Consider the following 23,010-nt stretch of genomic DNA (forward strand, 5'->3'; position numbering starts at 1 on the left):
ACACCTAAATCGCCTAGAACGGTGATATTAAACAATTTATTTGCGACGATGAAGTAAGAACTACATCATCTTGGTGAGCTATTTTATATATATAATTATATATATATTTATAATAAACAAGTTTTTTGTTAGTATTTAGTAAAATCTGAATTACTTTTTTATGATCGAATACATCCTAGTAATCATTAAAACTATTTACTTATTTATTCATTACAGGTTGACGCCTAATAATAGTTACTATGATTCATGAAAAAGACTTTTGAAGCGCGGGGAAAAATACTGTGCATGACCGGAATTCGAACCAGGAACCTTCGGATGACAGGTAAAAGATGCAATCTTTCCATTACAAAGATTGGCATAATAATAGTAATAACAAAAACAATAACAGTTTATTTTATTTCTGCAAAGGATACAAAACGGGTAGACCTAGGAAATGTTAGATAAATGGGGAAGTGGAGTAGGCGTGTGGTGAAACACAAATATTAATTGAAACGGTTGCGTGGCAGGACGAAACATTGAAATGTAGATATCTGTACGAACGGATGCTAGGAAAATAACATTGCATTCGGTATACTAGGCTACCAAATGAACGAGAAGTGAATTGTCATTTCATACAGGATGAATGAACAATCTCGATACGTTATTCAAAGTTTCATTTCGCAGCTATTTAATCATTGTGAATCGCTTATTGTTTACGATTTATTTAAATGGCTATTCATTCTATTCTCTTTCATAATATTCTATAAAATATATTTTTTTAATTTAATATATTTTTTTTAACATAAAAGTATGTTGAAATTCTAATATACAAATTTTACAAGATTAATTACACGTAGCTTCGGTTGAACAACTTTTATCAATTACTCATTAATGATCTCTCAAAGAAATTTAAAAATTAAAAATCATCGAAAATTGTTTTAAATTTTATGAATTTTAATCCTTTTCCCTCAGATCTTTTATCAAACTACTAGCTGACCCAGCAATGCTTCGCTATTGCTAGATTTGAGTATATATATACGTGAACAAAATTGAATGTTTGATAAAACATTAAAAAACTGAACATTACGGAACTTCACAAAATTTAACCTTTCACTTTATAAAAGTCAGAATATAAATAAATCCAATTGTTAAAACAGCACTACCTATCGGATTTAATTGAAACTACTCTCTAAACAGTAGTCGGTTGAAAATACACCTGACTTTCTTTATACTGGTCAGATCGAGGATTTCAGTAGCTTTAAACCTTATCCAGACAACGTGAACAATTTTGCAAAAAACCGCGCGTTAATAGGTCTAGTAGTTTTTTAGACTATAGCGGACACCCATACAAATATTACCTTTTATATATCTAGAAGAAGAAAATCTGTTTGTATATTTGTTTGTTCCGTAAATATCTCGACACTGGCTCCACCTAGCGGGTATAGTTTTTTCAAAAATATTTCTTTTCACGTAATTAATATTCTGAATATGAGCCAAATCGGACCATAAATACAATTTTTCGAAATATCTCGAACCCAGCGCCACCTAGCGGGTCCAAACTAATTCAAAATCTTCCCGGGCATGCGAACATCAACTCACCAAAGTTTCATCGCAATCGGATGAATGGTATAGGAACGCATAGGGGACAAACAAACAAACAAACAAACATTCATTTTTATAAATACACACACACACATATATATACCTAGAAGATCACAAAATGACAAAAACAATTTCCCCAAAATAGTAGAAGTTACTGTTTAAATATTTTAAAAATATATTTTTAGTGGAAATTTTTCTCTAAAATGCATTTTATCTTAATAGTATATTATATTTTCGGGGAGTGTTAAGTGAACCGTAAGTGAAAAAATATAATTTGTTTCTTCAAGAGGAGACGTTTAATTAATTAGTAATGATTTCAAGTGAAGACATAACATATAACCAACATTTCAATCCTAATTCATCTTTAACATTCAATTTTACAGTTTACCATTTTCATTTTTAAAGTTCATCTATAATTTTCAATAGGTTTTCACGTTCATGCATGTGTCCCATGAAGAGGTATACGCTTTCGATTTAGTATCACTCTCCCACTCCCCCACAAATTCTATTGAAAATTTACCAGTGACGGCTTGCGTATACTCCCTATTTCCACTTGATATTATCAATATTCAATATTGTCCTTTTTTATTTAATTCTTTATTTATAATTGTACATAATATAATCCTTAGCTTAATGTCAGTAGCCATCCACCAGTTCATGAAAAAGGTACAAAAATCATTGTATGAAACTGTTCACTTCACAGTTCCAGCGGCGTGGTGTTTGGCTGTTGTGCGCTTGTGCACTTAGGAAGCTGCACGCGAGACTGCGAGGGAGAGAGAGCACTGTCGCTTCCGCAGAGCCGACTCTGGCGTGCTGATGGAAGGTAGTTTTTTTTACTCCGCGGGTGTATGGAACGTTCCTTGTTCGTTTCCTTTTCTAGTTTATTCGGTGGAAAGAATATGAAAGCGGTTTAGTTGTTTTTTCCGTAGTGATCAGAAGATGGCGGAAAGCAAGCTCTTTGATTGCCAAAAATGTCCATAAACACGCTGGAAAGGGAAAGATAAGGTAATTAGTAAAAACTAATTATGTATTTGTTTCTGTGTACTTAAAAATTTTAATTAAGCACCGTTGGAGTTTAGTGTTTTTAAGCGAACATTTTATTAAGTTACTATCCAATAATACTAAAAAAATATTATCTGTATTGACATTTTATTATTTATTCGGTTAAACCAAATACGGTGTTTAAGCCCAACGTGTTTAAAAACCGAGTACCACATTCTTGAATGTGATAAAGTGCAGAATTAGATTATTATCCTGCTTCTAGCTATCTATTTGATTCATTTTTTCGGTTCTTTTATTTTACAGAAAACTTTAACTGTGGCCTTGGAAAGGCCTAGAAAAAAAATTCTTGAGCAGTACCACCGCTAATTTTAGCTACTAGCCGCCACTGAACTTTACAGACCTTTTATCGGAGATTCCAAAAATGTTTTGTCAAAATTTCAACGTTCTAAGATTTATAGAAACAAAATAGCTTTCAAATAAAAACATACATTTCAGAAAAAAACATATTTTTTATTCATTACAAAATAGCTGGTGAATTAAACCAAATGATGTATTGTTAACAACTGTTCAGATTGAATAAAACAGGTTGATAAATTAGTAATAATCTTGCTTCACTTTCCTGTGTAAAAATTTAATTGTTAAAATGATATTTACCTGAATAAAAAATTAAATTTTGTGCAATCTAGCAGAGTCAATACGATATTTCAGAGCTGAATTTCCTGATGTTGATCCACCAACCAAAATGTCAATTTGTACGTGGAAGTGCTTTGTGTTGGAAACCGGCTGTGTAGTTTTAAAAAATACAGCCGATCTACTGATGAAAGAAAAGAGGAAACCGTGTGTGCTTTAATACTGCAATCTCCTAACTCGGTGAGAAAAGTTTCTTTAGATATTGATGTGCCAAAATCGACTGACTAAGGAACAGAAAAAAGGAATAAAGTAAAATCTTTAAAAGCCATCTGGTTCATAATCTTTTGGAAGATGACCCAGATAGGAGAGTTGGGTTTTCTTCGCTTATTACTCAGCATCATGAAGTTGAACAAGAAATATTCATGCATTGTATTCTCATATGAATCTACTTTCTACCTTAACGGTATAATAAACAGGCATAGATGTAATTACTGAAACATCGAAAATCCTCATATTTTTGATCAGAAGCAGCTTAAATCAAAAGGCATTACCGTCTGGACAGCTGTTACAGTCAATGGTCTATTATATTACAACATATCAGACAATTCAATGATTGCAAACACCTGCCTACCTAGAAGTGTTAAATCAACATATAATGCCTCATTTTAGTTTCCATAAATGAAATATGCTATTTTAAATTCCTTGTGCGAAATAAAGGAAGTATTGTGATCGCGAAAAATTTAGGTTTTCAGATTTCAACGGAAATATCCATTTTCATCATCCCTGAATCCATTTTGACTAGTTTTGGAGTAACCTATGTACGTATGTATCTCACGTAACTCAAAAGCGATTAGCCCTAAGATGTTGAAATTTTCGATTTAGGACTGCTGTAACATCTAGTTAACACCTCCCATTTTGATTGCAATCGACTGGACCAAAAGTGTACAAAAAAGCACAAAATCAAAAAAAAATTGGATATTGAATTTTTCATAACTGCAGTAATACGCTTTCGTTGAAAATCTTTTTAACGATATCTCATAAGTAGTTACTTTCATTGGTTCCAGTGTTAGAACCAAATGAGATTTTAATTAACGAAGTATTTGAATCTTATAACGGGAAGGCATAACGGTTCAAATCAGACTTCATCTGCTTTTTTTTGAAACTTTTTTAATTTAAATATATTGGTTTATTAAATATTATTAACAGTGTAAAAAAATACGATAAATAATAATCCAATACTAATAATAAAAAAAATATCAGAAGTTATTAATGAAATAAAATTTTATGTACATTTCATTTTAAAGAAAAATGTGTATATGTTATTTAATAGGCATGCAAGGAAGTTATGTGGTGTCCACATCAGATTTTTTAATAAGTTGGAGCCGCACCTAATTTTACATACCTAGTTAAACTGCTACTAAGTACTGACTTTCTGGGTTGGATCGGTCGTGGAAGTAAATTTTTGAACTGGCCTTCGAAGTCGCCAGACCTTACTATCTTTGATGTTTTCTTGTGGGATTATTTGAAGGAACTTGTGTAATCCCACAGCCTTAAATCTAATGAAGAGTTGAAGAAGGGTACGGAAGAGGAGATTATACGAATTTCAGGACATTTCTTTACGAATGCATTGAGAGGATTTATTAAAAAATATTGCTAGTGAGTCTCTGTTGATGGATTTCAGTTTCAGTAAAATATTTTCATTATTAATTCATACCAAAACTTCTTATAATTTTAGGAACTGTTTTCATTTTATAGAAATCTGATGTAGACACCACATAACTTCCTTTTACGCCTATTAATTTCCATATACATATTTTTTTTAAATGAAAAGTACATCAAATTTTATTTCATTAATAACTTCTATTTAATCATATTTTCTTCTTTTATTGTTATTATTGAATTTTTATTTATTGTAAAACATTTTTACAATCAGAGGTTAATAATTATTAATAAATCAATATATTTAAATTTAAAAAAAAGTTTAAAAAGGGAGAAGAAGTCAAACCCCTTATAACATCCAAATATTTCATTAATTAAAGTTTTATTTGGGTATAACTCTGGAACCAATGAAAATAAGTACCACTTATGATATATCGTTGTAAAGCAATCACGGCTTATTACTGCAGTTAAGAAAAAGTTCATAATCCAAGTTGTTTAGATTTTGGGCTTTTTGGACACTTTTGGTTCAGTCGATTACAATCAAAAGGGGAAGTGCACAACTAGATGTTACAACAATCTTAAATCTAAAATTTCAACATCCTACGGCTAATCGTTTTTGAGTTACATACGTACGTACAGACGTCACGTTAAAACTGGTCAAAATCGATTCAGAGATGGTCAAAATGGATATTTCCGTTGAAATGAGAAAACCGGAATTTTTCACCATCACAATACTTCTTTTACTTCGTACAAGGAAGTTAAAAGTTATTTAAAAGGATATTTGGAAAATAAAAGATTATTTCGAAAATATGATATATAAAGTTCATATACTAATTCAATCGACATGTAAAATTTTATTTAATGTCAAAAGTAATTTAATTATAACGGGTGATTCAAAAAGAACTTGATAACTATAAAAGCATATAAAAATTTATCGAGATAACTACCGATTTAGTTGAAGTCTCATTTCATAGAAAAACACATCAAGTTTGTCGCCTAGTATTTACTTTATTTCGATATGTTTTCCATTCGTAATGCGACATTCATCCTATCTGAAGTCGATTTCATTACAGACTGTAGCCAGCAAATCGGGGTTACCTATGCAACAGCGGTGTTAATTCGATGTCTTGACTCAACAAGATCAAGAGGCAAAGTAATGAAATTTTTAGCGATCGCAATACTTCCTTTACTTCGTACAAGGAAGTAAAAAGTGTTGTTTTCATTTTGTAATTTATCTATTTAATCATTTTTACCTGCTATCTGTAACGAATAAAAAATTTGGTTTATCTCAAATTGATGTTTTTATTTGGACACTAAATCCTAGAAGGTTAAAATTTTCACAGAAACTTTTTAAAACTTTCGTTAAATGGTCTGTAAAGTTTGAATAGAATCGGTTGAGGAATGGGCGAGTGATACTAAATTAAAAGGGTGTACCGCTTTGTGGAACACAGTATATAATCTCTAAAAAAATCTTATAAAACAAATTTAGATAATAGACTAAGTCTAATCTTTTGTTTCAGTTTTATTCAAAACAAAACGATATTATAGAAATAAAATTTAATCATTGCAATTTACCGAAAATTCATTAATTTAGTATACATTCACATAAGGTGTTAATTAAGGAACTTTTTAAATAACAACTTTACAACAGTTAAACAGAAAAAAATGAAATTTAGCAACTGCCTCCGGCGTCAAAACGATCTATTTTTGGAATGAGATTACCACATCCAAATCCCCAGAGGTCGTTGTGGGAAAGCAACGAAGATTTTAAATGAAAAGAGAATAGGGTTATGATTAATCATTTTAAAGAACGTTTAAAAAACAACTGTGACGTAAAATCTTCGAATTATGACAACCTTAGAAAAAGATTTAATATTTAATACAATATAATATTAAATATATAATATATTGTATTGTATATTTAATACAATTTAATATTTTTTATAGTAATTTTTAAAATTGACAATATTATATCCAAAGCATTTCATACTGCAAAATAGATCGTTTTGAGGAAGAAGCATTTGCTAGAGTTTTTTTTTTTATTGTTAGATATTTATTAAGAAATATTTTAAACAACTTTTGAAACTAGCTACAAAAAAAAGTTAAATTGCAAATATTTTGATCAGGGGTTTCGTAGTCAAACTATTTAATGACAAAATTTTTGTTTTTTCAAAATGTTGTATCAATATTATACTCTACCATTTCCATTTAAAAGTTTTAATCTCCTTTCCTTGGGGGTGGGAGGACTTGGGGGTGTGATGGTCTCTTAATTTAAAACAAATCGTTTCTACATAGTACCGTTTGTTAAGCTTCATTTATTTTTATAGTTTACTCTAAAACAATTTATCTGATTTTGACAAAAATGAAATACAAAAATAACATTCTGTTTATTTTCTAATTTTTATTGTCGTAACCACAATGCTAACTTTTACAAAACGATTTAGTGTAACGCTCTAACTTTAAACGCCAAGAACTAAAATATAATTTATTTTTAAATTTATGGTCTCAGGCTATTAAGATCAAATTTAATTTAAGGTATAGTTTGCAACTGAATTTTAACAAAAGAAAATTATTTTTAAAGCTTCCTCTAACCATCCTTTAAATGTATTTTCCTTATATTAATAACAAATAAAAGGATTAGATTATATTAGTAGTGAATCTGATATTATAATACACATATCTTATCTGTAGCGATCGTTACTAAAAAGTAAAAATACTTATTCTATTACGGGAAATTATTATAAAATTTTGTGTTGGAAGGAATACATTAATTTGTTGCTTTACACTTACTGATTCAGTCTTTATTTTTAAGGCTATGATACATGTAAAACATCTAAGAAACAAGAGGTATTCGTTAGATTCTTTCTCTGACAGTAATGATGTTTAATATACACCACTTCGTTTGGTTAACAAAATAAAAGTAGATCCTGTTCCATTTCAGAGGGGTTATCATGGTGATATGAAATTGTATATTAAGCTTTGAAACAAGGCTAAGGGTGAAACCACTTCTTTCCTCAATATTCTTAATAAATTTGGGCATAAAACGGTTGTTATTTATGGGAATTGCTTTGCCATGTTTGAAAGTGACTTTGCCTTAGGGCAAAGACAGATTTATAATCATCACGATAAGGGCACCTTGTACAGATTCAGGGATTTACCCCTATCTTTTTACTTCAACTACGTATTTGTTTTAATAATTTTAAAATTTGTTATTTATTTTAAATAATATGTACAAAAAATTATAATCTTTTTCCTTAAATATTTTCAGAAGAGAATTATATTGTTATTTTGTGAATTAAATGTATTTCATTTATTTTTTTTTTTTGAAATATGCATTTACATCAGTAATTACATGAGTAAGAAATCGTTTCCTTATTTACAGTACTGTCGTGTTTTAAAGTAGTATAACATCAAGAAAAAATCAATAATAAAAATTAATGGAAGGGAATAGGTATAAATATTAAATGAGAAATGTTTTTAGTTTTTCAAAAAGTCCGTTAGAACTTCGCCGGTAAGAGTCTGCAGAACTAGACGGCTCGGCGAAGTCAACGAAACTTTGTTTACAGTTCGAAACATTACCTAACCTAAAAGTGAAATTAAAATGGTAAAAAAATATAAAACATAAGCATGAGAACATTATATTTCCGTTCAATTAGATTTGTAATAAAGAATAATTTCAAAAAATATCTCGAATTTTGTTACCCAACGTTTTTTTCTTCTATTTGATGAACCGCGGGAGTCAAATATGTCACTTAGATTGATTTTCCTCAAAAAGGTGGGTTTACGAATCGCGCCGCTAACTTGATAATGTACTTGAAATAATAAAATTTAAAATAAAATATACTACCGCTTGTTTTAGTAGTAAATGCTCTTATGTAAATGAAAGTACTGAAGATGAAACAATTTTTTTAATTCCCATCACTTAAAAAAAAAAAAGTATTAGTTTACAAGAGATTATAACTTCTAATAAAGCACAAAAACCACGAACAGTAGGAAAGTATTGCAAATGTGGCAACAAAGATTTATTACATAAAACAGAAATAAATTCTATAGGTAAAATTTTTATTCTATAATAAGAACTATTTGAACTAATTGATGGAGAAATAAAAAAAAATTCATTTAATAATAACATAAAAATTGTGTCCATGGATAGATAAAAATCGAGGGTTACACATACAAAGTAATAAGTGCAATATCATATCACGGATCTTCGATTCGTAAAGATCGTTTTACTAGTTTTATTAGAAAATGAAAAATATGGTATGAAGTGAATGATATGACTATCAACAAAATAAATTGGCCGAGAAATTCAAAACTTGTATATTTGTTTGTTCTAGAAAAGCAATAAATTGTAATAATAAATCCGTAAGATAACATCAGTAATTAAGAAAAAAGATAAAAGAATAGTCTAACAAAACGAAGTGATATCCAAAAAAAATTACAATGAAATTGTAAACCGTTCGATAAGAGCCTCGCAGATATAATTTCTTCTGCTCAAAAAACAAAAATTTCTGTAATATAAATAAAACTGTTTTTAACAAAACGATACTGATACCAAAAAGGTAAGTCATTACATTTCTATTATCAAAATCTGTTATTAATTTAGAATTTTCTTTAAAAAAATACATCTTAAGTATATGTAATAGACAATAGATATACAATAATAGATAATAAAAAATGTTTAAGCGTTCCATATAACAAAAAAAAAAAATAGAAAAAATGTTTTACAAAACTCTTACCGGCCCGATTTCATTTATATGTAATACGTATCAATTTACAGAAATAATACAATTCTTACGATTATTCGTTGTTTAATAAATGAAATCGGGCCAATAAGAGTTCAGTAACAATTTTGTATTATTTTTTGCTTATTAAATGGAACGCTTAAACATTGTTTATTATTTATTATTGTATATCTATTATCTATTACGTATGTATAACATGTATGTTTTCTTTAAAGAAAATTCTAAATTAATAGATTTTGATAATAGAAATGTAGTGTCTTACCTTTTTTTGATATCAGTATCGTTTTGTTAAAAATAGTTGTATTTATATTACAGAAATTTTTGTTTTTGAGCGGAAAAAATAATATCTGCCAGACTTTTACCGTATGGTTTACAATTTCATTGTATTTTTTCTGGATAAAAAGTATGATGCTAAAATTTATACGTTTAGTTAAATAAGAGCGTGAAGAATTGTTTTTTTTTTTTTTAACCACAGAAATAATATTTTGTTTTTAAATACATTATATATTTTTAAAGAAATATATTACTTAAAATAATAGTATAATTTCCTTCTATTTTTCTCTTTAATTAATAAAAAATCTATAAACGTAATCAAGCGTTTTATAGGGTGAATTATCCCTACAAAAGTTTATGTCCTGTGTTTTGGAAGAGGAGAGTGGAATTGTGAGAGTGGATTGAGAGGAGAGTGGAGGAAGTGTTAGGAGAAGACCAATTTGGTTTCAGGAAAAGTATAGGGACAAGGGAAGCAATTGTAGGTCTCAGATTAATAGTAGAAGGAAGATTAAAGAAAAACAAACCAACATACTTGGCGTTTATAGACCTAGAAAAGGCATTTGATAACGTAGACTGGAATAAAATGTCCAGCATTTAAAAAAATTAGGGTTCAAATACAGAGATAGAAGAACAATTGCTAACATGTACAGGAACCAAACAGCAACAGTAACAATTGAAGAACATAAGAAAGAAGCCGTAATAAGAAAGGGAGTCCGACAAGGATGTTCCCTATCTCCTTTACTTTTTAATCTTTGCATGGAACTAGCAGTTAATAATGTTAAAGAACAATTTAGATTCGGAGTAACAGTATAAGGTGAAAAGATAGATGCTACGATTTGCTGATGATATAGTAATTCTAGCCAGAGTAAAAAGGATTTAGAAGAAACAATGAACGGCATAGATGAAGTCCTACGCAAGAACTATCGCATGAAAATAAACAAGAACAAAACAAAAGTAATGAAATGTAGTATAAATAACAAAGATGGACCACTGAATGTGAAAATAGGAGGAGAAAAGATTATGGAGGTAGAAGAATTTTGTTATTTGGGAAGTAGAATTACTAAAGATGGACGAAGCAGGAGCGATATAAAATGCCGAATAGCACAAGCTAAACGAGCCTTCAGTAAGAAATATAATTTGTTTACATCAAAAATTAATTTAAATTTCAGGAAAAGATTTTTGAAAGTGTATGTTTGGAGTGTCGCTTTATATGGAAGTGAAACTTGGACGATCGGAGTATCTGAGAAGAAAATATTAGAAGCTTTTGAAATGTGGTGCTATAGGAGAATGTTAAAAATCAGATGGGTGGATAAAGTGACAAATGAAGAGGTATTGCGGCAAATAGATGAAGAAAGAAGCATTTGGAAAAATATAGTTAAAAGAAGAGACAGACTTATAGGCCACATACTAAGGCATCCTGGAATAGTCGCTTTAATATTGGAAGGACAGGTAGAAGGAAAAAATTTTGTAGGTAGACCACGTTTGGAATATGTAAAACAAATTGTTATGGATGTAGGATGTAAGGAGTATACAGAAATAAAACGACTAACACTAGTTAGGGAATCTTGGAGAGCTGCATCAAACCAGTCAAATGACTGAAGACAAAAAAAAAAAAGTTTTGGAACACTTAAATTTTTTTTGACGTAATTATTTACTTCAATAAGGTGGCCCAGTCTAATGCATACTATTCATCATGGATAAAAAAGTCATTATTCATAAAAAATATGATCGAAATGCCTCTTCATTCGAATGGGTCTAAAATCAGACCCAACAGAGTTGGGATGCCTATTGACAAATATTTATGCCAAATATCGAAATTTTGGACATGTTTTCGTGATATGAAGCAAAAAAGTTTTAGAAATAATGTCGAATTTCTCCGTTTCTAAATTTTATTGACTTAAAACTTTGAAATTTTAACTAAATGTATAAGTTCTTCAATCCTATTAAAGCTTATTTTTTTCAAAAACTGTTCACAAAATTAAAAATGCTAAAAAGCATTTCCATTCTTTAATTTTGTTCAAAATTTAATACAATCAGTGTAGTATGCGTAAAATATATTTGAACCTCTTTCGAAGAATCTATTCCGAGCCAGTCCGAAGATATTAACTGGCAAGAAAAAAATTAGCTAATGATCAGGTCTTGACAAATATAAATAAGAGTAGGAATTTAAGACAATACAAATAAAAATAATGTTGAATATCCCCATTCCAAAATTTGATCGACTTAAAACTTCGGAATTTTAAATAGCTTAATAAGTACTTCTACCGTATTAAAGCTTATTTTTTTTATTTTATAGGTTAATGTTATTAGCTAATGGGATAGGCCACATTCTAAGACACGACTGCATCCCAATAATTAGGAAAGGTAATAATAAGGAAATGAAAGAAGAAGAAAGATAGGAATGTTGGATGATTTGAAAGGGAGACAAGGATACCATAATTTAATGGTGTCCATCCTGGGGAATGCTCTTTCTTGATACCTGTCAATAGACAGTTCAGCTAGAGAAGAATGGAGATGAAATTTGGCTGAATATTGTCATCAATTTTCAAAAATATCCGATGTGTACATCGCATGGCTTCTTTGTACGCCTATTAAATTACAAACACACATTTTTAAAAGTACATAAAATTTTATTTTATTGATAACTTCTGATATATTTTCTTTTTTTTTTATTGTTATTATTGAATTTTTTATTGTAATTCTTTTTACAATGAGAGGTTAATAATTATTAATAAATCAATATCTTTAAATTAAAAAAATATATATCTTCCCCTTGTAAAATCCAAATATTTCATTAATTAAAATTTTATTTGGCAATAATTCTGGAACCAATGAAAATAAGTACCACTTATGATAGATATATCGTTGAAAATCTCGCAATGTGAGCTTATTACTGCAGTTAAGAAAAAGTCCAAAATCCAGATTCTTTTGATTTTGGGTTTTTTTGGAAACTTATGGTCCAGTCGATTGCAATCAACAGGGGAGGTGCACAATTAGATGTTACAACGTCTGAAATCCAGAATTTCAACATACTACATCTAATCATTTTTGAGTTATGCGAGATACATACGTACGTACAGACATCACGCCGAAACTAGTCAAAATGGACTCAGGGATGGTGAAAATGAATATTTTCGTTGATATCTAAAAACCGAAATTTTTCGTGATAACAATATTTCCTTTACTTCGTACGAGGAAATATAAAATGTATGGTATCATTTTGTTTATCATAAAAGAATCTTCATTTTAATTAATAAAACGATTTTTTGTCAAAAATAAAGGATTACCGAGATGTAATAGATTAAAGAATGACATTTTAAATATGGCGTATTTTAAATAGCATCATTGAAGTGACGCCATTTTAAATACTTGTAGAAGATTTACATCTAATTATTTTATTTATTAAAGAAAATTTGTGTAAAGGGGTGTACCAAATATGTGTAGGCGTGAAACCGATAGATTTGCGAGTCTATCGCAAGTCTACGGGGTCAGGATGTACCAAATATGCATATTGATTTGTTATTAGTTTCAGGCTTTGATATCTTTGGTTTTTGTTGGGTTTGTTTATTCTCTTTTTGGTTTTAGTTATATATTTTCCTGATCGTTCTGGTTGAACGTTAATGTTCAGTTTAGTACTGCATTATATGTTTTCATTTAGTGTTTAATTTTGTCAGAGTTTAAACAGATCAGAGAAGTAGGATTCGTTCTTCTTATGCCTTTTGATAAGTTTGTTTTATTCTGGTTAGTTTTGAATTTGTTTAAGGATTATTTTAGATTGGTTTTAGGTTAGTTAGTTTCATTGTGTTATTGTTGGCTTAGTTTTTATTTCTGTGATTCGTGTTTTGGTTTATGTTAGTGTCTGATCTTTTAATTTTGCTTACATTACAGTGTTATATTTGTTTTTTGTTGTCTGTTTTATGTTTTTGTTATCAGACTAGCGTTTAGAGTTGGTTTGTTTTCTTTAGCGTTTCGTTAGGTTTGTTTTAGGTGTATTTTAGGTTTGTTTCATGTTCGTTTATTTTACTGATTACTTTTGGCCTAGTCTTTGTGCGTATCGTGTTTTGGTTTGAGTTAGGTGCTTTGCGTTTGTGGATATTTTGTTTAGTTTACAATTTTATATTCGTTGTTTATTGTTTGTATGATGTTTTCAGTTTTCAAGATAGATAGATCCTGTTTTTCGTGTTGGGCTCACTCTCGCTTGGTTACGATTGTAGGTCAGCTCAATCGGATGGTCCTGTTTAGGACCTAATAATATCATTGTTGCTCGGATCCGCGTTAGGCGTGGTACATCGATGGGAATGTCGTTTGTGGAATTCGCATCGGTAGCATCTTGATAGTGGTCAAACCGGAATATGTCTTGAGGCTTTTGAAGATAACCTCCGGTAAACTCCTAAGAACTAGGTACGGAGGGGTTGGGGCGACGGCCGGATCCGTCACACGGCGGATGTCTTCCCTCCGGGGTCAAAATGTAACAAATACGTAAAGCCCACCCCGCTGGTCTAGTGGTTAACTCGTCATCGCAAATTACCTGATTTCTAAGTCGAGAATTCTAAGGTTTAAATCCTAGTAAAGGCAGTTACTTTTTATAGATATGTATTCGATTACTACTAGATCGTGGATACCGGTGTTCTTTGTAGGTTGGGTTTCAATTAACCACATGTCTCAGGAGTGATCGACCTGAGACTGCACAAGACTACACTCTATTTACATTCATACATATCATTCTTATTCATTCTCTGAAGTAATACCTTATCGTTGTTCCGGAGACTAAACAGAAAACGAGAGAGAGGAGAGAGAGGAGAGAGAGAGTACTGTAGAGTATTACAAGTGTAGCAAATATGTAACGATTCCTCAGTTCGATCTTAAGATGTAAAGTTTTGCCTAAAAACCACAAAAAATGGGACAGAAGGAAAACAAAAGGAACATTCCATAGATATTTTTATGTTCATTTTGATATCGTAGAGCCGGAAAATTAATGTTCAGGTGCACTTGTTTGTTACAACCTAAAGTTACACTGTGTGTGTGTGTGTGTGTGTGTGTGTGTGTGTGTGTGTGTGTGTGTGTGTGTGTGTTTTGTGTGTGTGTGAAGTAGTATAAATAAACCCTATTTATTAAAAATATTCTTTCATTTTGGCTGTTTTTATATATCACAACGATATCTCAGAAATGATTCCGCCAATCGAGCAGGAATTTTAGTAATATCTTCTACTATTCATAGTGGTATTAAATAGCTAGGTAACAAAGAAATATATTTAGGTTCAAGTTAAGTTTTATGCCTAGCTTGTGATATTTTAGTTACCGCTTATCCATATAGACTGCAATTCAATTGTAGCTTACAACCTTTTTCAATGAAAATCTTTAAACAGATTTAAATAAATAAATGTTGAGAATGTGCTTGCGAATGTTAGACGTAAAATAATTGCTGCTCTCGCTATTTTCGACGAAAGAATATACATTGTTGGTATGATATGGGGCTCGTTCAAATGTACTGGAATTCTAATTGTAGTAGCTTTTAGTACAATTAGAATGATTTTGGGACTAAGAAGCTTCAGCTGAAATGAATCGATTTCGTATGTTACTAAAGATAGATGTCGATGAGGAATTTACATACCTCGGTAGAATTTGATGTATGTTGGTGGTATGCAATGTAGTCAGAACAAAATACTCTTGAAGTATTAATAGAGATAGAATTTCAATAATAAACTTTATATGTTGGAAATGTATGTACATTAAAAAAAATAAATGTATATTAGAATAAAATTTTATATTTTTTTTACTATATTTTTATGTTTTGACTTCTTTACGTTATGTTTTAAAAAGTCAGTAAAAAAAAAATAAAATAATAAAAATTAATATGCAACAAAAAAAAACCTTTACTGAAAAAAAATGTGTTCTTTTAATCTAAAAACAATAAAAATGAAAATAACGAGCAAAACATTGCTCAAACACAATGCTTTTTTTTAACTAAAAAAGGTAAAAATAGAAACTACTTCGTGTAACTGAAACACGAATGATTGAAGTGCCAATCTCCATAGAGGAGTAGTAATGTCTAGGCTTTTCTTTCGGAAGTCACAGCTTCGAATCCTGGTCAGGGATGGCATTTTTTATAAAATAAAAATGTTATTTCTATATCCTACGCACAAGTGTTCAAGTATATATGACGATATCATCAAGGAAAAAAAGATTGGGAAATTGATGAATATTTCAACTGATATTACCGAAACTCAAAGGGTAAATGTCTTAGGAAAGTAATTAAGTTCATATGTAAAGAAACTGGAAAATTTGATAATCGAAGATCAAATTTCTATTAAATTGTTAAAATGTTGATAATTTGTTTTTATCAAAATTTTTGTAATCCATTGAAAATATGATCTTCGATTATAAAATTTTCCAATTTCTTTACACTTTTACTTAATCACATTTACCCTTTGAGTTTCGTTTTACAATGTGAAATACTTATAAATTTCCCAATTTCTTGCCAATTAAAATCCTTCATGTTTCAGTGTCGCTAAAGTTAGTCATTTTTAATTATTTTTATGTTTTTAAAATCGGAAGAAAGTTGTTTTTCAGCAATTCTTTTTTCTACTTATTTATTTTTAATTTAAAATAGCAGTATTAAACATAACAAAACATGAAAACAATGGTAGGGATTTGGAATATTATATTAAAAACGAAAGTGGAGTGGTGTCTCTTCTGTCTTTTATCCGATAAGTTCTAGGTTTGAATCCCTAAGGTATTTTTCATACACCGTAGAATTCATTTGTAACCACAAAAAAAGATAGAGAGAGAGAGAAAGAGAGAAAGTAGTTATAATAGGGGTGCAGTTGTAAGAATGAATAAATAAATGTTTTCTCCAACCAGTTTTCAAGTTAATGCCGGGTGTGTGTGTGTGTGATAGATTAGCAACTGCAATCAACGCTCTACCGGTTTACCAGGCCTTACGTAGCTTTACGTGTTTATGTACTGGAAAACTTGTAGTCTTGAAGAGACTAAAGTCGACCACTGCTGTGACTTGTTAATTGAAACCCAACTACCAAATAAAACCGGTATCCACTATCTAGCATTTCAATCAATATAAAAAAATCAACTGCCTTTATAAAGATTCGAACCTTAGAAATCTCGAATTCGAAAATCAGCTTTGCGATGACGAGTTTGACCACTAGACCAACACGGCGGGTTGTAGGGATGAATAAATAGATTTATAAAAGATCCGTGTATGAATACAGATACAAAAATAAATAAAAGAAGACAATAAAGTTTTACAATACAATAAAAAATGTTGACCTAAAACACTGTAATAGTATACAAAGAAGAAGTCACTTTATTGGATCTACTGATGATCCCTTTTAAATTTGGTGACAATTCTGTAAGAGTGGAAAGATCACCATAATACCGGATCTCAAAATTTTAGTCAAGGTGTAACTTTTTCCATAATTTAATTCCCCTACATATTAGTTTAGAAAATATCTAAACTAAGATGTAGGAACTTCAAAAAATTTAACCTTCACTTTATAAAAGTCAGAATGTCAATAAATCCAGCTGGCAAAACAACAGCACTACCTATAGGATTTAATTCAAACCACCTCCTAAAACAGAATTCGATGGAAAATAACTTTTTAACGAAGAGATATGGCTGAGAAATCATCAAAATTAATCATGAAAATTACGAAACTTATTAAACATTAAGGAACGTCACAAAATTTAACCTTTCACTTTATAAAAGTCAGAATGTCAATAAATCCAGCTGGCAAAACAACAGCACTTCCTATAGGATTTAATTCAAATCACCTCCTAAAACAGAATTCGATGGAAAATAACTTTTTAACGAAGAGATATGGCTGAGAAATCATCAAAATTAATCATAAAAATTACGAAACTTATTAAACATTAAGGAACGTCACAAAATTTAACCTTTCACTTTATAAAAGTCAGAATGTCAATAAATCCAGCTGGCAAAACAACAGCACTTCCTATAGGATTTAATTCAAATCACCTCCTAAAACAGAATTCGATGGAAAATAACTTTTTAACGAAGAGATATGGCTGAGAAATCATCAAAATTAATCATAAAAATTACGAAACTTATTAAACATTAAGGAACGTCACAAAATTTAACCTTTCACTTTATAAAAGTCAGAAATAAATAAATCCAATTGTCAAAACAGCACTACCTATCAGATTTAATTCAAATTACTGGATAAAACACAGTAGTCGGTTAAAAATACCCCTAACTTTCTTTCTACTAATCAGATCGTGGATTTCACTAGCTTTAAACCTTCTCCGGACAACGCGGACCATTTTGCAAAACCTCGTGCGTAAATCGGTCCAGTAGTTTTTCAGTCTGAAGCGGACACCCATACAAACATTAGCTTTCATATATAAAGAAGAAGAAAGTATATTTGTTTGATAGTTACGTAAATATCTCGACACCGGCGTCACATAGTGGGTATAGTTTTTTCAAAAATATTTCTTTTCACGTAACATATATATTTTGAATATGAGCCAAATCGAACCATAAATGCAGTTGTTCTAAATATCTCAACTCCAGCGTCACCTAGCGGGTCAATTTTTTACAAAAATATTTATTTTTACGTAAATAATATATATTCTGAATATCAGTTAAATGGCACTATAAATATTTTTTTCAAAATATTTCGATTCCAACGCCACCTAACGGGTTCAACCTATTCAGAAACCTTCGCGGGCGTGCGCACAACTCACCAAAGTTTCATCACAATCAGATGAATAGTAATCGAATCGTCCCGTATCGAACGCATACGGTATAAACAAACAAATATTCATTTTTATACATATATAGATAGGGGTTGGCAAGAAACTGACTTCCGCTTTTTAATGTGAAATAAAACTCAATTTATTTTATACAAAACGTGAACTTAAATCAGTAATATTTTTTATATTTTGTACGATAACCTTTTGCTATCTTTCTGGCAACTTCATGATTCCACTTTCTTGAGTGCGGAATTTTAAATTTGTCAGAATCTTTCTGGTGCTTATCAGCAAAAACCTAAACCGAATGCTATTTCTGGAATCATTATTGAAAATTTAACCATTTAAATAGTTTTTCAAACTTCGAAATAAATGGTAATCTGATGTGCAAACCTTTTTTCCATTGATGTGCGGATCATTAATCTAATGTGCGGCGAACCTTTTTTCATTTATTTACCAAAAATGTGTGAACCTTGATGGAACACTATTTCTTTGTGATTTGCCATTTCTGACCGTTTTTCATTGATCGTTTCCTCCAGCTTTATTAGTTTTTGATAGTAAACATCTGAATCGTTTAGTTCCTTGAAAGCGACTCAAAATACACAACACTTTGCAATCCCAGCAAATTGACAGCATGATTTTTTTTTATGCAGTTCAGCTTTCGAGTTGGCTTGATCTGTTTTATCATGCTTGGACCATGATCGTTTTCGGACTGATTTTATTGTAGACGACCCTTTTTTTATCACCGATGATGATTCGTTTCAAAAAAGGCTTGACTTTATTGCGTTTGAAATGCGTATCGCAAATATTGATTCGATATATTAAGAGAATCTCTTTCAATTCATTTGGAGCCCACATATCGAATTTTTTGTCGAGTTGATTTTTCAATCATTGTGTGTGATATACTCGTTCTTAACCTCTCACCACTCTCTCGCATAGTTAAATGACGATACTATTCAATTAAGGCCTTGTTTGTTCTTCATCGACTTAAGTCGGTCAACCAGAACTTTGGTCATCTTTGAAAAGATCTCCAGATTTCAATTTTTTAAAACGATTTTGACTCTTTGACTCATGCGTTCTGTTAGGCAATCACAACCATAACTTCACATAACTCTTTGTAAACCTATGTTTACAAACACTATGTTACATGTACAAATGTTCGTTTTTATCGTATTATCTTCATTAATTACATTAATATAATAATTCCCTTTCGTAGGGTTGAAGCGCTCATAACGACCGATTCGGTATGGAAGCGAAACGGGTACTGAGCGTCCATTTTAGTGAACGAAGTGAGCAGAGGATGTTGTAGTACTATAATGTAATCCATAAAAGCGTTAATAAGGAAGTGTTTCTTTTTAATTTTATGAATATCATAAGTTTTATTTAAATTTGATAAGAAAAACAATCAAAAGCTTTTTGAGAAAATAAACATAGGCTTCACCTTAAGCATTTCATCTGACGTTAGTAAACTAATAAAGGGAAAGAGGTTGATAGTACTTGTTCATGAAGGTGATAAGACTAACGAAGGTGAACATTAAAACCAACGGAAGGTTAAACAGAAGAAGGCAGATGTTGTTTCACACTAACAAAGTAATACTAGAATTGCATAATAATATTCTGCTATAATATTCATCCAACGTGCAATATATGCGCGCGCATTCTTCTTTATATGTAGATAAATGTTATTTATCCTCGTATCTAACATCAGAATTCAAGTTGAGAATACTGAAACGATTTAAACAATTTTGTTTGTTTAACAATCATTTAATAACAGCAATGTTTTACTTAAAACGTATTGCAAACTTTATGACTTTCATTTACTTTGAATAGGGTGACACTAGTTTTATTTGATCTACCTAGCTAAAGAAACTCTCACACGGTTTCCAGTAGGAAAGGATATAACCTAGTGTTCCTAAAACTCATTATCATAAGACAATCAATGCAAATAATATTATATTTATATTAGATACCATTGAAAGATTTTAATGTTGCTAAGTAAGATAAGATCAGGGTGAGCTAAACTAAATTTTACGCCATTACAAGGGCAGGCGGTCAGCTTTAAACGGAGTTAATGCTGTTTTATACGGTGGTATGAGGGGGGGCGCTCCTATTTTAAATGCTAAATGGTAGCTTCAAACTTAGAATTATCTACTTTTACGTCATAAGGTCGAAATATTTTCTTTTAATGTGATTGGTGATTATCCGAATTACTCCATATTCTGTTATTTCATTCTAATTATTAAAAATATATGCTATATTTCTCTAATTGGATTAAACAAAAACAGTCTTCTAGTCAATCGGATGACGCCATTTTATATGTCATGGATTTACTATTTCATTAATACTTCTTATAAAAATTAAATTAATATTTGTTATCTGTAGCATTCAACACTGTTGTTGATCTAGAAGAATAGATTATATTTAGTTTTATTATTAGAGTAAAATTTAAATGGATTCAGTATTTAAGTATTAAATTGCTGTATTCATTTCTTGTTGATAACTAGTATAATTACTGATCTCCTTCTCTAATTTTACTTCATGACTATGATCCAAGTTCTGTAGGAGTGGGATATAATTAAAATACTTTAAACGGGAAATGTAGGGTTGCGACAGATCATATTAACGAAAATTAAAAACAAAACTTTAAGGTAAAAAACATCGATCTACTGACAAACCTAACAAAAATTACGGCGATTTAATATTTTCCGCAGATAATTTCAAAGGTGACTTACAATATACTCCAAGTGAACGCCGAAGTGACATACTAATGTAATGGAATCCTGTAATCAGTTGAAGAATATGTGACTTTGAGCCCAGAAATTTCAGAAACAAGGCGATTTTTGCTCTCATACCGAAAAAGTAATTCATTTTCACGTAGGAATATATGTTAAGTTTAATTTTTTTAATATTTTACAACTGACCCACCGGGTTGGTCTAGTGGTGAACGCGTCTTTTCAAATCAGCTGATTTCGAAGTCGAGAGTTCCAACGTTCAAATCCTAGTGAAGACAGTTACTTTTATACGAATTTGAATACTAGATCGTGGATACCGGTGTTCTTCGGTGGTTGGTTTTCAGTTAACCACACATCTCAGGAACGATCGACCTGAGACTATACAAGACTGTACTTCATTCATATATACTATTCATACATATCATCCTCTAAAGTAATACCTTACGGTGATTCCCGGAGGCTAAACAGGAAGAAACAGTAGTATTTCATTATGAGCAGTTATTTAATAGGTACTGAGAATCATTTTTGAAATTAATTACGGAAAGATTAAAGGGAGCCAATTTTTTGGTAATCCCAAATTTTTACATCCAAAATTATTATTTTTAATGTGTCGCATTTAAAATCTTTGAGTTCCTCTCTTGGATATTTGGGGTGTAGAAAAATAGATTACACCGAAATATAGATCGAGGAACATTATTAAATTAAATATTCAGCTATGTTTAATTATTAAAGGTTATTTAAGAGTTCCCATACTCTTTAATATCTAATATATATTTATTAATACACAACCGAAGTGACATAATAATGTAATGGAATCCTCTAATCGCTTGAAGAATATGTGACTCAGCACAGAAATGTCAAAAATAAGGGTGTTTCGGCTCCCCCTTCTTTATGGCGATTTGAGTAAAACAGAAAATCATCAGAAAGTACTTAACTAAGGAGCCATTAAAGTATGTTAAAAGATTTACCTATCCTTTGAGTAAAATTTTGAAATACTGAAATTTTCACGTTCATATCTGCCTGCCCATTTTTTTAAATATGTGTAAGGTTAAATGGATATAAAATTCGTTATTTCATATAAAGAAGTCAATGTACCAAATTTCATACAAATCGGTCTATTTCGTCTGGAGATACAGTATCAAGCAAAAAAAAGTACCCCAATTTACGTAAATATAAATAAAATAATTATTTATTTATTTATTTTATTTGTTTTTGTTTTGTACAATAGAACAGCTATATAAATCCTTTGTATATTACACAAAAGTATAGAAAAACATGTACACATAATTCAGAATACAATTTTAATAATAATTATAAATTCAATAAAAATAAAATTAATAATTGTGAGTTTTAATTATGATAATTATTAAGTAATAACTTTAATAATATTAGTAAGAGTTTTAATTCAAATAATTTTAATTTTAGTTGTAAAAATAATTAATTATTAATAAAAATAACAATGATTGATGATAATGATTACAATGACAATGATAAATAATACAATGATATCAATAATGGTAATAATATAATGATGACAATGACAGTAGTAAAAAATAAAAAATTATTATTAAACATAAAACCGGTTTTTAATATTAAAAATAATAAAATGAAGAATAGATTTAAATGATAACACTTATCTATGGACAAGCACAATACTAATA

General features: G+C 30.1%; 1 protein-coding gene across 1 annotated transcript in view; it reads left to right on the plus strand.

Annotated features, from left to right (window-relative positions):
• The first annotated feature begins 216 nt into the window (after positions 1-216).
• Positions 217-23,010, plus strand: part of LOC142327019 (uncharacterized) — a 101,272-nt gene continuing 78,478 nt past the window's right edge. The window contains exon 1 of the mRNA XM_075369780.1: positions 217-322. The gene's annotated coding sequence lies outside the window, so the exon portion shown is untranslated. The remainder of the gene's footprint in view (positions 323-23,010) is intronic.

The sequence above is a fragment of the Lycorma delicatula genome, chromosome 6, assembly GCF_047948215.1.
Source record: "Lycorma delicatula isolate Av1 chromosome 6, ASM4794821v1, whole genome shotgun sequence".
Classification (NCBI taxonomy): Eukaryota; Metazoa; Arthropoda; class Insecta; order Hemiptera; family Fulgoridae; genus Lycorma; species Lycorma delicatula.